Below are 16,844 nucleotides of genomic sequence, written 5' to 3' on the forward strand. Positions count from 1 at the left end.
CATCTGACACCAAAATGTAGAAATGATTCCAAATCTATGGCTGTATTGACAAACAACTCAAAAACCTTGAGAAAGCCAGAGGAATAAAATAATTAGGCTGGAAAACAGTCAAATGTGTGAAACAATTTCAGCCAACTCTTGTTGAAGCCATCTTTTAAGAATTCACCAGAACCCTCTTCGTTATCCTGATCTACAAATTCTTGATTAGGCTACCATACAGGGTATTTTCATCTTTTTCCTGTATTTTTGTCAGTAATATTTCCCTGTGTCAATATGATTTTGTGGATCTAAAAATTTGATGAAGTGAATAGAACAAATTAAAACCTCTGCCAGCGCTTTCAGCAACTCTGCAAATTTCTGAAGCATTTCATGGCACTTTCCACAAGTGCCAGGCAATAATGATGTCCAACAAGAGAAAACTCAGCATCACTCCCCAGCATTCAGTGGTGTGAACATCACTGAATACCCCACTGTCAATATTCTCGGGGTTGCTGTTAACCAGAAATTAAAATTGGAGTAGCTCCATATACAATGTTGTCACAAGATCAGGTCAGTGACTAGAAAACCCACGTCAAGTAATTCGCCATCTAATTCTCAAAGTTTGTCCACCATTTACAAGGCCCAAGTCAGGGATGTGACAGAAAACTCTCCACTTGCCTGATTGAATGCAGCGCCTGCAACAACACCATACGGACTAGAGCAGCCTGCTCAATAGGCAATATGTCCACAATTATTCATTTACTGTATCACTGTGCACAGTAGCAGCAGTTTGTATAATTTACAGGAGGCACTGCAGTAACTCACCAAAACTTCTATGACAATACCTTTACAACCCATGACCTCTACTAGCTACAAGATCAAGGACAGCAAAACCATGGGAACACTACCACCAAGAGGTTCCCTCTAAGCCCCACACCATCCTGACTTGGAAATATATTGCCAGTCCTTCACTCCCACTGGATCAGAACCCTGGAATTCTCTCCCTCATAGCATTATGGATCTATCCACATCTCAAGAAGGAAGCTCATCAACAGTTCCCTCAGGGCAATTAATGCTGCTCAGCCTTCAAAGCCCTCATCCCTCGAACGAATAAGAAAATGTCATAAATAAAATGTTGCTTGAACTCAGGTTGGGGCCAGTGTAGACTGCTGGAGCTGTGTAAGGTCCAAAGTTCAGTCATGTGGGTGCCATATTGGTGCGGGTAATAATGCGTGCATGACGTTCATTGGAATTGAACCGGGTATGTGGGTTGTGACATTAATATGATGGCCACACAACGTTGTTGTTCTCCCCACATTTCAGCGAATAGATGCAGAACAATGACAAATGACGATCCCTTAGTTTTGGGGATTAGCCTAGTATGTGTGATGACCCTGAAAATTCCACAGCAAGTAAGACAATTAATGCTCATGGTTCCTGCTTGTACTGAAATATTCACTTGGATGAAGGACTAGCCGTAACTCAACAAGAGGCAATATCTTCCCGGAAGTGGGAGTGAAAGAGTAGGATAAAGAGTGTGGATTATGAAACAATCAGCAGGAATTGTAACAGCTGAGAATTCAGTGTATGGGCAGTGATTGTCCAGATGATGATGTGCTGTTTGATTTCATCAGTGAAGATTGCTCCACAGCAGATGCAATATTACTGGCTCTCCACTTAGTCCTGGATCATGTGGACAGCAGCAACACATATATCAGACTCCTTTTCATCGACAGCAGCTAAGCCTTCAACACCATCAGGGCCTCCGTTCTGGTCAAGAAGCTTCAAAACCTGGGCCACTGCACCTTCCTCTGCAACTGGATCTTTGACTTCCTCATTGGAAGACAACAGTCAGTACGAATCATGAACGACATCTCATCCCTGCTGACAATCAATACAGGCACAGCTGAAGGATGTGCTTAGCCCACTGCTCTACTCACTCTATACCCATGACTGTGTTGATGACGATTCAAATGTCATCTACAAATTTGCCAATGTCACCATGTTCATCGGCAGAATCACAGTCTGCAATGAAGAAGTGCACAGGAGGGAGATAGATCAGCTAGTTGAGTGGTGTTACAACAACAATCTTGCACTCTACATTAGCAAAACTAAGGAGCTGATTATGGACTTCTTGACAGGGAAATCAGAAGAACACAAATCAGGTCTTGCAGAGGACTCACTGTGGAAAGGGTTTAGTCCTTCAAATTCCTGGGTGTCAACATCTCTGAAGACCTACCCTGGGACCTTCACGTTAATGCAATCATAAAGAAGGCTCACCAACAGCTATACTTCATAAGGAGTTTAAGGAGATTTGATATGTCACCAAAGACTCTTGCAAATGTCTACAGGTGTACCATGGAGAGCATTCTGATTAGTTGCATCACTCTCCATTAAGGAGGTGCCAATGCACAGGACAAGAAAAGACTATGGAGAGTTGTGAACTTGGCCAGCACCATGGTGGACATTAGTCTTCACTCCATTAAGGATATCTACAAGAGCTGGTTCTCAAGAAAGCATCCTCTATCCTCAAGGATACTCACCATGCCCTCTTCACTCTGCTACCATCAGGAAGGAGGTACAGGAGCCTGAAGACGAACACCCAATGGTACAGAAGCAGCTGCTACCCCTCTGCTATCAGATTTCAGAATGAACATTGAACCATAACCATAACCATATAACCATTTATGGAGCGGAAACAGGCCATGTTGGCCTTTCGAGTCCACACCGGTTCACTGATTTTGTGCGCCCTCTTCAGGCATTTGTCCACAGACACTACCTCATTTTCTCTTTTTTTTTGCATTATTTTTTCAATAATGTAATTTATAGCAAGTTTGCACCCGTCATGCTGCTGCAAAGCAACAAATTCTGTGACCTGTTCATGACAATAGATTCTGATTCTGAGACAAGATTTGCTGTTTCTACAATATTTCCAAGAGAATTAGCACAGAGAGAGCGAAAAGAGAGCTGTCAGTCTGTCATCCAGAATAGAGCATTGAAGAGGAGGTAAAAGCAGAGGCTGACAGCTGCCAACTTTACTTTTGCTATTTCCTTCATGCCATCTGGCCCTGGGCTATCATCACACCCCCTGCTCTGCATAAAGTGCTTCATTTATAAAACATTTATCATTTCAGTGACCTGCACAATGAGCATTTCAACTTACTTGAAGAGGCAGTTATCATTACTGACTAATCCACACAAAATGTCAAAATAAATTAAGAGAAAAATGTTCTTTTTTTTCCTTCTTTTGACATATAGATTATTGAGCTTTGATCTTGCCCTTAGTAGGACCTGTAGAAGCTAAGAAATGTTGCGGCCTCATCACAACATTGCAAGCTTCTTCAGGAATTGTTCACGGTTGGGATTTGGAGTATTGCAGTTGATTTAATCAGTCACCTTAAAGAGCAATAGATGGGCACATGATGCAAGAGCACAAATAAGAGGTGGAGATGCAACAAAAATAGAAAGTGATTAATTATGAAAATTCCTTCAGTGACTTCAGGAGGATATCGATGAATTGTGAGGACAGATGACATTTAATGTGAAGAAATGTGAATAAGAATAAGAGAATAAAATGTACATCAAAAAGTTAAAACAATGGCCTGGAGAATTAGACAAAATTATTATTCTGTTAAACATATCTTGAGAAGCAGGGAGACATAGATTTAATTTAGGGAAAAGACATGGTATCTTTATTCTTATGCATAGGATAGAAATTGTGTGTTTGTATCAGGATGTTGAAATCTGCCTCTGAAGTTCATTCAAACGAATGTATTTCATAGGCATCTTAGTATGTTCTATTGCTGCTATTTAAAACATATCCTCTACCAAATGGAAGTGAACTTTCAGGCATTTTTCTCAGTATCAGATGGCTCGAAGCTGTATTTACTTCTGACAATACAAGGAACAGATGACAAGGGTCTTAATGAACAGGACCTAGGCATTTCTAAGAAAGTCAAACGTTGATGTTTTTCTTAGATTTTTTGGTCTGTTGGGAAGGAAAATTTTCTAAACTTTTAGTTTCTCCTAAGACATATCACATGCACTCAGAATAATGTAGATCATCAATACTGTGTCAGCGTTAGGCAAAATGCTTAATGTCATTCAATAACATTTTTAAAAATCTCCTGAGTTGAAAGTCAAAGGAATAAAATCATGGCATACTTATCCTATTACAATGTCAGATGTTTGAGTATAATGATAAATGTGACTTTCAGTAACTTCACTGGTAAGAAGAAATCTCTGAGGACATGTGCATTGTAGGAGCAGGAGGTTGGCTCATAGGCCACCACTTATTATTAAGCATGTTACAGATGTTTGTTTCTGTGAATAAATATATTAGATATCACTTTGAAGTACCCCTTTGAAAGCTATTATGTTAAAAATTCTTGTCCTTAAATGCCCTAAATATCTCTGTATCCTGTCAATCAGAGCAGTTCTATATGAATACGACTCAGAATGTGTTAATGTGCGGATTTCTGAAAATAAATGCAACTAAGTGAAAGTACAAGTGAGAAAATCTGAGTGTGTCCGTGTGAGGGCGAGATTCCACTTTGGATCGTTTCTTAGGTCAGATGATTTGACAAACATTCTCATGCATGAATCTCATCCCAAGCAATTTTAACAATCCAACATTAATGGTTCAAGGAAAAACCAAACATTTTTCAAGTACCAAATTTTGTATGTCCTTTTCATTGAAGATAAGCTGACCAGAACATTGCTAGATCCAGTTTCAAGGAGTGAAGGTGAAGTTAAGTGGAGACATGAAGGAACAATTATTGAGCTCTGTCACCATTTTATTTCTATCAGAGTACCTAACCTTACTACAATTGCAAAACTACTATCATAAATGTAATTTAGAATGAACCAAGTTCACCTCTAAACCGTCCAAAAATAAATATGCATTTCATGCATATGTGCATATTAATGCACACTTCATTAGAATGATAATTTATGGAGTTCAGTTTCAATACAAGCAGCTGGGAAGGTGAAGAAGGAAATTTGGACAGAAAGGACCAATATTTGTGTGAAGAGAGTTTTGAAGTAATTATGTGGGCAAAATTATGTTCATCAGATATTTGGATTTCGGCATAATTCATAAAATTTTAGCCTCCAGGTTGCATATCTCCTAGCTGTATAATAGGTGAATTACGCACTCACAATTTGTAATCTTAACTCACCTAAAATATACAACAGGAATTTGAGGGAAGCAGGAGGAGGTGTTCAGGGTATAAGCTCTTTGAACAAAGGCAACATCCAGATTTAATAAAGCATGAATGAAACTTATGACTTTCACCAGGGTGCAGTAACTCAGGAGGTGAGCTGCAGAAATGTCACCAAGGCTCTGGTTGATTAAAGGAAGTAATTCACCAACCTACCCCAATCACTACAGATAGATCCTGATTTACAATGTTCCGACTTATGATATTTCGAAGCTACAATGATCAGAATCTATTTTGAATAAAAGTAAGTCACAGTCTACCTATATCAATGTGGTTGCTTTTCCTTCTCTTGTAGTAACATCAAGAAGACGTACGTCAACAGTCAATCGCCCAACACCATTTGTTTTAAAATGGTGATTTGGAATGCATGCACAGATTTCCATCACTGGGGAGGAAGAGAGGGTGAGAGCATGCACAGACATATAACCATAACCATAGCCATATAACTATTTACGGAGCCAGGTGCCAATGCCCCAAGTTACCTGGCACCATGAGGAGAAGATGATGAGTGAGGGACAGGGGGATGCCGAGAGCAAAGTAATCTTGCTCACCACATTCCATTAATTTAATAATTATTTCTATACTTGCATCAAGATTGGGTCCATTTGTGTAGCTCTTGTTATTTCCACTGCTTACAGAAAGATCCCAACTTAAGATAACTTAAACTTACGATGTGAGTCCCGGAACTGAACCCCATCGTAAGTCAGGGTCTACCTGTACAACAGATTGGATTGATCCTTCTAAAAATGACACATGAACTGAAGAAACTAAGTGATTACATCCCATCAGGTCTATATTCTTTCTACCAGTGTGATCCTGAATGCAGTCTCCCAGAATAAGGCCAGTCTGCAACTGATCAGTGAAGGGCAGTACAGTGCAGGGCCTGTATTCCTGCAGCTTGTTGACTATTACCATCAGTGAAGCCAAATCCACAGGCTCACCAACTGTTGGATACGGTATGCTTCGAAGATAGGGCATCAGTAGAGTCCACTTTAAAGATATGGAGTTCAGTGATCCTTTTGAATCGGAGGATATGGTGTTTGAGTTTCAGCACCACTTGCTTAATCTCTGCCTCGACCTTTGCACCATCAATGTATTTGGCAGATCGAGCAGGAAGAGGAATGATAGGATCAGTGATTCGTTTGCAGCTATTTGATTGCACTGGGTGCTTTTGGTCTTACAAAGTTAATAAAGAAATTCTACTCATCCAGACTCAACATCAAATGCCATGGGTATTTGATCTGATCTGAGCTGACATTGAAGGGAAACAGGTGGGAGGAAGAATTGGCTGCCTTTGAAGTGTGGCTGCCATATCTGAGGCACATAGGTGCACAGATATGATCTATAATTCCCCCGCCCCACCCCACTTGAGAAATGAGTTAAAATACAAGCTGACCCAACAGTCTTTTAAAATTAAATATTTAAAGAAAAGAATTAGCTGCATTAAATGGGACTTGAAAAGTAGAACCAAGCAAAGCTAAAGATGGTAAAAGTAAAAAGCACAAACACTACCACAAGCCAAAACGTCACCTGTCTAGATGTATAAATGATGTTATACATAGGAGCTGATGACAGAAACTGCTAATCAAGCCCAGATTTACCAATATCCATTTATTAGATAGACATTAAGGCTGTGATGCATGAAATTAGGGCAATTAATTTTCAGATTCCCACTGTGCAGCTTTGAGTGTCTCAGAGAAGATTTCAGTTATAGTCAAAGTCCTTTCAGCCTCCAAGAAATTCACTATTCTTCACCCTCAACTCCTCTTTGGAAATTACAGATCTGAATAACTGCAAGTTAATTATTAGTATTTGTGAGCATTCATATTTATTGTCAGATGCATACCATGTGTGGTACAGTTCAGAATTAAGATGTTGGCAATCAACTGCCCTCACAAACGAGGTTATGATCAGGTGCTTACACATCTTGGGATCCAATTTTATTCGTCTGACCTGCATTCCATTGTACCTCTCACTATTGACACTTCTCTGTAATAATCTATATCTTCTTAAGGCATACTAGCAATTACAATGGATTTTTAAAAAATTATAACAAGTTTAAATGTCTCCAGATGTCCTCCTCCAGCTGTCTGTCAATCTTCCAAAGAATCTCACTAGGTCACTGAGCTTTGATAGGACTCCCAACCTATGTATATAGAGATGATCCATGCAACGCACAAGATTGGTACACCTGGCTGGCAGGTGATGCATGTACCCATTATGAAGCCCTGTGATAAATGTGATTAATGATGGTTCACTAAATGTTCTTCCTGTCTCAACTTATTGAGAAGGCTTTAATCTACTTGCCGGTCCTTGTGAACTCCAGCTTTTTATAGATTCCTGACTCTAGTCTTGTCCAACTTTCCTGCTCTAACTTGATCTTTAGATGCCTAAAGTTTTGCTAGGCTTCCCTTCACCTATCTATTCTGGTCTCTCAAGTCCCAAGTCTCTACCCTCCTCTAGATCCTGATTTCCAGGCTCCTCAATGCCAATTTTCATCCTCTCCCAGTCCTCCTGATCTCCAGTCTCTTCTACCTTTCCAATATTCAACTTTCCCTGCTCTTAATCTTCCTCAACCCTCCCAGTTTCCGCCTATTCCCAACCTTCCTCACAGCCAGCTTTTCCCCAGTCTCCTTCAGCTTTTGTGATTTTGCTCAGTGGATCTAGAGAAAGGATCAGAGTACATGTGGGGGAGAACCAGAGCATGGAGAAGGACATACTTCACTTACTATGAAGTTCTGTGATGGAGGTGGGCAGGAGGGAGAGAGCAGAAGGTGGAAGGAGAGATTGAAAGAGAACAGAATGGAAGAACTTGAGGCATGATATGGTTCTGGTCAGGGTCAGGGATTGTGTCAAGTCAGTCTTGGAAGTAGGAGCTCCATTGGAAATGCTCCCTCTTCTCATCCAAAATCCCTTCCTTTGCAAATGGAGACAAGCCACTCAATGATCCTCTCCTGCTCAAATCCAACTGGCAAAGTTGCTCAGAGCTTGAGAGAAGGATCTCTTCCCAGAGGTATGCAGTACAGAACTCTTCTCCCTTTCATCCACCTCCACTATGGCCCAATTCCCTCTTCCTCTTATTCCTGTCCTCCTCCCTCCTATCCTGGTCCATCCTTTACTTGCCCTGGTTACAGATCACCTGCATCCAATGATTTATCAGGTGCACAAAGTCAACATCTGCATATGGCAACTCAGGATGTTAAATCAATTGACATAATTTCTTCACCCTCTTTTTCTTCTACCAGGTTGTTGAACTTGGGCATCTGAGGACTAAATTTTTAGTATATATCCACAGTAAGAAGGAGATGAGGAGATGGTTGGGGGGGGGGGGGGGTTGGTAAAATGGACCATGCAGTAGAAGTCTCTAGTTCCTATACCAGGCTTAACCTGATTCAAGGCTAGTTTAGGTACCTGGAGAATTCCAGCATGCTGGTATTCTGTGGATGGACAGCAGACATTGGAATTGTCAAGTTTGCGGCCAGGGATTTCCCATTAAGTTTTAGACGTTGCCCTGAAATGTTCTTTTCTCAATTGAATTACTTATCATCATGTGGACTGAGAAACAGGGAAGAGCTTGGTTTTGCTTGCTATCCAGGCATGTAAACCCATATTGAAGTACAGCAGGAAATACAATAATAAAACAAAAGTGCATGCAGGGTGTTGTGTTGTACTTGTGTTACTCTTTGAAAAAGAATGCAGAATATGGTATTACAAATACAATTTGCAGAATACTGAGAAAAGTATAGTTAAAATAGTGTAAGCACATGATCTTTTACCAGTGAGATGTCTGTTTTACAATCTGATAATAGCAGTAAATAATTTTTTGTGAATCTGGAGGTTCACGTTCTCAGACTTGTGTACCTTCTTCTTGATGGAACACAGAAGGGTGTGACTCAACAAACTTACTGGCAATTGCACAGATCTTCTGCTGCACTCCCAGCATTAACCAGCCATTTACAGGACTCTATGTTCTGTCTTATTTTTCTTATCCCATCAAACATCAATTACCTGAAACAAAGAGAGACCAACATTGTAGTGAGGAGATTTGATAGACTCATCCAGGAGGCTTTAAGCTAGTTTCACAGGGGGTGGGGAAACTAGATGAAGTGTGAGGGACTGAAAAGGTTAAGGAGACTGACTAAGACAAATAGTGGAGGACAAATGTTGAGGTAAGATGGGTAAATTTCATTGCTTTTATTTTCATGAATGAAGCCTGAAGGGGAATGTGTACAGACTTAGGGCATGGATAGATACAGAACAATGGGATGCTGTAGCCATGAAGGAGGCATGGTTGAAGGAGGACCAAGACTGGCATCTCAGTGTTCCTGGTGTGATAAGAACAGTGGGAAGAGAGCTAGATTTGCAATATTTGTCAAAGAGGATATCACAGTAGTCTTTGAAGAGGATGTTGCTGGAGAACTATTGTGTGAGATGGTGTTTGTGGAAATCAGAAACTGAAAAGTTTTAGTCATCTCGATGTGAATAAATTGTAGGTAAACAAATAGTCGCTGGGAGTGAGAAGATCAAATATATGGAGAGATTGCTGAGGTTTGTGAAAATAGCAAAGCTGTTATATTGGATGATTTCAGTGTCCCCAACATTGACTCCGAATGCCAGAGTGTTAAGGATTAGATGGGGTGATCATTGTTATGTGTGTCCAGGAGTACTTTCTACAATATATGTATGTGGATACACCTCCTGGAGAAAGGATAACATTGGACTGGTAGTAGGATTGTGCTGAATTTGTCAGAGGATAATGTGTCAGATCTGGAGCCTAGTAGAGTGGAAAGTGAGGACCAGAGGGATTCTATCCTCATTCTATCTGGGGTGGAGGGGGGGGGGGTTTGGGGGGATGTTTGTTTTAAGGGCAGAAGTACTTGAAATGGAGGAGATACAGGTGCAGGCTTTATCAATGACAGTAAGGGGGCATCCATTTCTATGAAAGAAATTTTAAAAGACTATTTTGGATATCCTTCTATAACATTCAGAGCTTGTCAGTATTTTTAAACTACAAAATAGCAGATGCTGAGCCTTGTTGGATGTACTATTTTATCAAAATAATTTTGAAGTAAATTCCTATTCATTAGAATATAGCTGTTACCTGCTCTGTGCCTTGGTAAGTAGAACAATAACCCCTGAGGGGGGAGACATTGAGCCATAAAGCAATGCAGGAGTACATTGCATGACAAGGGAATTAAATTGTGTGTAACACTCTCCCATCATGTATGGGCGAAGTACATCCATATGCTGGCAACAAGTCACTTCACTGTGAATTAATCAGCTGGCAATTGGTGGTACATAAAGCTTTAAATTTAGGGAAGGAAGCTTTTATAGGGGAACTTTTACCTTCACTTATTAAATGGATACTAGTCAATACCTGCAGGAGGCAAGATGCTGCTAGATTTGGTAAAAATTTTACAGATGCATTCAGCCTCACTCTCATTAACAGTATGTCTTTTGATGCTATCAGGACCTAGTCAAGCAGCATTCAACTCGTGCTGTAACCATAGTAACACCACAGTTAGCAGTGCCCGTTGCTAACAAGAGACAGATATTATACCAAAACATGCTGAAAGCAGGACTCCTATTCTCATCTACTCCATATAATGTACACTAAGCCTCTTACTAAATAATTCAAATTATTACAACTGATGTAAGTACATGTAAAAATGACAAGCTAATCAGTATACTAAATTCATCCTTACCATTTACATTTATGCACAACACATAGTCTGGAATGGGGAAGGGAAGAAAGGGCATTGAGTTCATGTAGAGGTTTCCTTTTCCCCTCTAGTTAAATTCCTGAATGTGTGAACATTGCTTTTCCTAAACGAGCTGCCCAAGAGCCTCCTTTTCCCTTCCCCTCCAAGCAACATATTATTGCTGGGATTAGGAATTGATGGAAATCATAGTAAAACCTAGCAATTCATTCATGATTTTTAGGTGTCATTTCCCTTTTCATTGATCTACAACTGTGCCTTGTGTTGCTTGAATGTTTTTCATCCTGCCTCCTGTGAAGGGTGTGAAGCTGCCTGGCTACAGGGCAAGATGAGAGCAGCTGTTATGTGGAGCAAGAACTCAATGCCTCTATTACTATCTGCAGGCCATGCTCTTTTTATCTATGGTAAACAAGAAGTCAGTAGATGCAGGAAAATTGAAGCAACATGCACAGAAAGTGCCGTAGGAACTCAGCAGGTCAGACAGCATCCATGGAACGCAATACATAGTCAACCTTTTGGATTGAAGATACTTGAAGGATTTTTGGCCCATTCCTGTTTATGCTACTGACACACAACTGCTACGCCAGATCCAGCTCCAACACTGTCATCAAGTTTGCAAATGACATAACAATAGTGGGTGTCATCAGCAACAATAAGTCGCACTACAGAGAAAAGGTAGAAAACCCCTTGTAGAATGGTGCAAAAGTAACAACCTGAGTCTCAATGTGAACAAGATGAAGGAGATGATCATATACTTCAGGAGGACCAGAAACTACCACCCTCTGCTACATATCAACAACTCTGTAGTAGAGAGAGTCAAGAGCACCAAGTTCCTTAGAGTACACTTAACTAGTGACCTACCATGGACACTTAACATCTCCTCACTTGTCAGGAAGGGGCAACATCGACTGCACTTCCTGAGAAGACTGAAACGAGCAAGGCTACCGGCCACCATTATGTCTTCCTTCTATAGGAGCTCTATCAAGAGCATTCTGGCTGCTGTGTCATAATGTGGTACAATTGCTGCAGAGAAATGGATCAAATGTCAATCCACAGGACCATAAGAGTAGCAGAGATGATCACTGGAGTCTTTCTTCCCCCCCATCGACATGATCTACCATCATTTTTGTCTGAAGAGGGCATGCAAAATCATTGAGGACCCCTTCCACATCTTTCAGCTGTTCCTGTTGGGAAAGAGATACTTGAGCATCAAAGCCAGCGTTACCAGGCTGAGGAACAGCTTCTTCCCACAGATAGTGACAATTCTGAATGACCAAAGGAACTGCTCACACTAAGCATCTGAGACTCTCGTATTCACAAAACAATTAAAAAAATATTTATTTATTTATATGGATGTAATACTTGTCCTGCATATGTATTGTTTGTCTGTATGTGTGTTACGTCTTGTGGTATGTCTTTGTGTTTTGCACTAAAGACCAGGGAAAGCTGTTTCACCGGGTTGTTCTTGAGTAATCAGATGACAGTAAACTTGCTTTGACTTGACTTTTCATGGATGCTGCCTGGCTCGCTGAGTCATTCCAGCACTTTTTGTGTGCTTTGCTTCTATATTCATCTGGGTTTTAATTTAGGAACAGTTACACCTGGGATAATTAGAGTTGTGAGTTATGCTTCCTGGAGTGACCAGTTAAATTAATAATGAGTGCACAAGTCCCATAATGTTCAATACCTGCCTTCTTCTGATGTTACTGGCAGGGGTATTATTTGTTGTCACATAGTAGACAGGCACTGTCATCTTTTAGCTAGCATGCTCAACTTGTTTAGCAGGGAAAGAAGATTCCACATTATTATTTCAAACAAGAGCAGAGGATCCCAAACCAATGTACATACTGTGAAATCATCCTCACATTAACAGATTGGTTGGGAATTAGGTTGCATGTTGTTTATTTCAAACACGAGCAAATTAAAATGATTTTTTTTCAGAATGAGATGCAATAATAAACACATGACACATGTGAGTTATTTTCATTCTTTCTGGTGCATATTGACAGAAAGATTGAATCTTACTGTTCTGGAAACCACCTTTGTCATTTGCTCCTGGAACAAGTAGCTTTCATTACTTCCAGGATGTACATTTCAAACATATCCATATTACAAAAGAGGAAATATTTAAAGTCTTAAAGCACATAATGGTAAATAAATTCCTGGGGCTTGGTCAGGTATATATTGTTGGAAGCTAGGCAACTAATTGCAGGAAGCCCGGCAGAGATATTTGTATAATCTTTAGCCATGGCCGAAATACCATAAGTTTGGAGGGTAGATAAAGATATGTCTTAATTTAAGAAGTGAAGTTAGGGAACTATAGGTTGGTAACTCTAACAACAGGAGTGGGAAGGTTGTTAGTGAGGATTCTGAGGGACAGGATCTCTCAGCATTTGGAAAGGCGTGTTCTGATTAAGGACAGTCAGCATGGATTTGTTTGTGGGAAATATTGTCTCACAAATTTGATTTTTTACTAAGAGATGACGAAGAGGATTGACAAGCAAACGGTGGTGGATGTTGACCTAATGGACTTAAGCAAAGCTTTTGTAGCAATCTGACCTTCCAGACTAGTCTACCAAGCATACAGAATTGGACTGATGATAGGAGTCAGAGGGTGGTAGTGGAAAGATGTTATTCAGATTGGAGACCAGTGATGTGCAGGGATCAGTTTGTCATATATATTAATGACTTGGATGATCATGGTTAGTAACTTCACAGGTGACACCAAAATGGACAGTTTTATGGACAGTTCAACTGAGAAAGAGGGACAAGGAATGGCAGATGGAATTGAATTTTAACACATATAGATGCTCCATTTTGGGTCAGTTAAACCACCACAAGACTTGCACAGTAAAAGATAGTGCCCTGGAAAGTTTTTTAGAACAGAGGGACCTCAGATGTTGGTATAGTGAGAGTAGTGACACAGGTAGACAGGGTGGTGAAGAAGGCATTTGGCACTCTTGCCCCTATCAGTTATAACATTTAGTACAGGAATTGGGGCACCATGTTACAAGTATGCAAGACAATGGTGAGACCACACTTGGAGTATTGTGTGTAGTACTGGTAATCCAGCCATGGAAAATATATCATTAAGATGGAAAGGGTGCAGAAAAGATTCATGGCTGGAGAGCTTGTTATAAGTAAAGGCTGTGTGACTTTTCCCTGGAGTATAGGAGACCAAAGGATGACATTAACCAGGCATATAAAAGTGAGAGAGAATAGGCACAGTAAATCATAGTCTTTTCACAAAGTAGGGAAGTTAAAAACAAGGAGCCATAGATTTAATGTAAGAGGGAAAGATTTAGAGTGGACCTCATGACCATCTTTTTAATAAAAGGATGATATGTATGTGCAATGATCTGCCAGAGGGAGTGGTAGAGGCAGATGCAATTCCAATGTTTAAACAACACTCAGACAGGTGTGTGGATAGGAATAATTTAGAGGGATATGGACCAAATGTAGGCAAATGGGACTGTAAAGCTATACAACTCATACACCTTCCATCTCTGACCCGTGCTACCATAACACCACCATATCAACCTCACAACACACCATTTTAACTCCCCAATGTCCCTTGGACCTGACCCCAAATCACCAGACTCTCCTATAGTTCTTGATCTCAATCATATATTTTCCAAATGATCTAACTCAGTGGTTTTCAAACATTTTCTTTCCACTCACATACCACCTTAAGTAATCCCTATGCCAATGGTACTCTGTGATTAGTAAGGGATTACTTAAGGTGGTATGTGAGTGGAAAGGAAAAAGGTTGAAAACCATTGCTCTAGACCCAATATTTTGTGAGTTGCAAAGTCTATGAATACCTTTAAGGCAGTGTGACGAGCTTTTTGATGTACAGGGAAGTGGAAGATTACTGTGGGTAGATGGAAGTCAGAAGTCAAGGTTACAATTAGATCAGCCACAATCTGACCTGGTGGAACAGACAAGAGGGTCTGAGTGGCCTCACTTTCTTGCAGCAGGGTATCATTTCCATCCTGTACTGGATGTCAGAGTTCCTTTGCTGTGATGAAATGTCCATGCAGTTTACCATCTCATCAGTCCTCTTGTTGCTAAATTGAAGCTTTGGTGAATTAAGCAGCTTTATTTCACTCTGCCAAACTGAAAGGAGCCCATGGGATCACTCGCCTGAAAATAATTGATTCTGATCTGTACTTTGCGATGAGATCACAGAGACATGATTGGCTTCATTCCCAGCACTCCCAATGTTTGCTTTCCATTTCTCAAATTTCACTGAGCTGTTTCCTCAGTAGCTGTCCCAATGAATGAAATTATGATTTATCCTGCTTACTTTGAATATGGATTCCATCATAATCTTCCTGATAACATTCCACTTTACAGGAGCAAAAAAAATGGGTCAAGTTTGTTAATTAGTAAGGCACAATGCTCACAAACTCAAGCTAGCATGCTGGAACATCAGAACCATGCTAGACAAGGCTGACAGCCACCGACCTGAACGTCGGTCTACCCTCATTGCACATGAACTCCTCAGACTTGACATCGACATAGCCGCTCTCAGTGAAGTCCGCCTGGCAGATGTAGGCAGCCTCCAAGAACGCGGCGCGGGCTACACACTCTACTGGTCTGGCAAGCCTTCGGATGAACGACGCCTATCTGGTGTAGGCTTCATGGTCAAGAGCTTCATTGCCTCCAAACTCGAAAACCTTCCGACAGGCCTCTCGGACCGAATCATGTCCATGCGACTCCCCCTTCAAACCAAGCGTCACATCACCCTCATCAGTGTCTATGCTCCAACCCTCCAGGCGGAACCAGCAGAAAAGGACAAGTTCTACACCGACCTGCGCAACCTCATCCAACGCACCCCTACAGCCGACAAGGTTGTCATCCTGGGCGACTTCAACGCTCGTGTCGGCAAAGACTCAGAAACCTGGCCAGGAATCCTGGGCAAGCATGGCGTCGGCAAGTGCAATGACAATGGGCGCCTCCTGTTGGAGCTCTGCGCAGAACAGCGGCTTGTCATTACAAACACACTTTTTCAGCAGAGGGACAGCCTTAAGACCACCTGGATGCATCCCCGATCCAAACACTGGCACCTCCTGGACTACATCCTGGTGCGAGAAAGTGACAAACGAGATGTGCTCCACACCAGGGTCATGCCTAGCGCGGAATGCCACACTGACCACCGGCTGGTTCGCTGCAAGCTCAACCTTCACTTCAAACCAAAGCCCAGGAACAATAAAGCCCCCAGAAAGAGGTTCAATGTTGTAAACCTGCAGTCAGACGAAGCGAGAGGAAACTTCCAGGCAAACCTCAAAGCAAAGCTCGACGATGCAACCCGCCTCACGGACCCGTCCCCTGAAACCCTCTGGGATCAGTTGAAGACTACCATACTGCAATCCACTGAAGAGGTACTGGGCTTCTCCTCCAGGAAAAACAAGGACTGGTTTGACGAAAACAGCCAGGAAATCCAGGAGCTACTGGCAAAGAAGCGAGCTGCCCACCAGGCTCACCTTACAAAGCCGTCCTGTCCAGAGAAGAAACAAGCCTTCCGTCGCGCATGCAGCCATCTTCAGCGCAAACTCCGGGAGATCCAAAATGAGTGGTGGACTAGCCTCGCCAAACGAACCCAGCTCAGCGCGGACATTGGCGACTTCAGGGGTTTCTACGAGGCTCTAAAGGCTGTGTACGGCCCCTCACCCCAAGTCCAAAGCCCGCTGCGCAGCTCAGACGGCAAAGTCCTCCTCAGCGACAAGATCTCCATCCTCAACCGATGGTCAGAACACTTCCAATCTCTTTTCAGTGCCAACTGCTCAGTCCAAGATTCCGCACTGCTCCAGCTCCCTCAACAGCCCCTAAGGCTAGAGCTGGATGAGGTTCCCACCCTGGATGAGACATATAAGGCAATCGAACAACTGAAAAGTGGCAAAGCAGCAGGTATGGATGG

This window comes from Narcine bancroftii, chromosome 1 (assembly GCF_036971445.1).
Source record: "Narcine bancroftii isolate sNarBan1 chromosome 1, sNarBan1.hap1, whole genome shotgun sequence".
Classification (NCBI taxonomy): Eukaryota; Metazoa; Chordata; class Chondrichthyes; order Torpediniformes; family Narcinidae; genus Narcine; species Narcine bancroftii.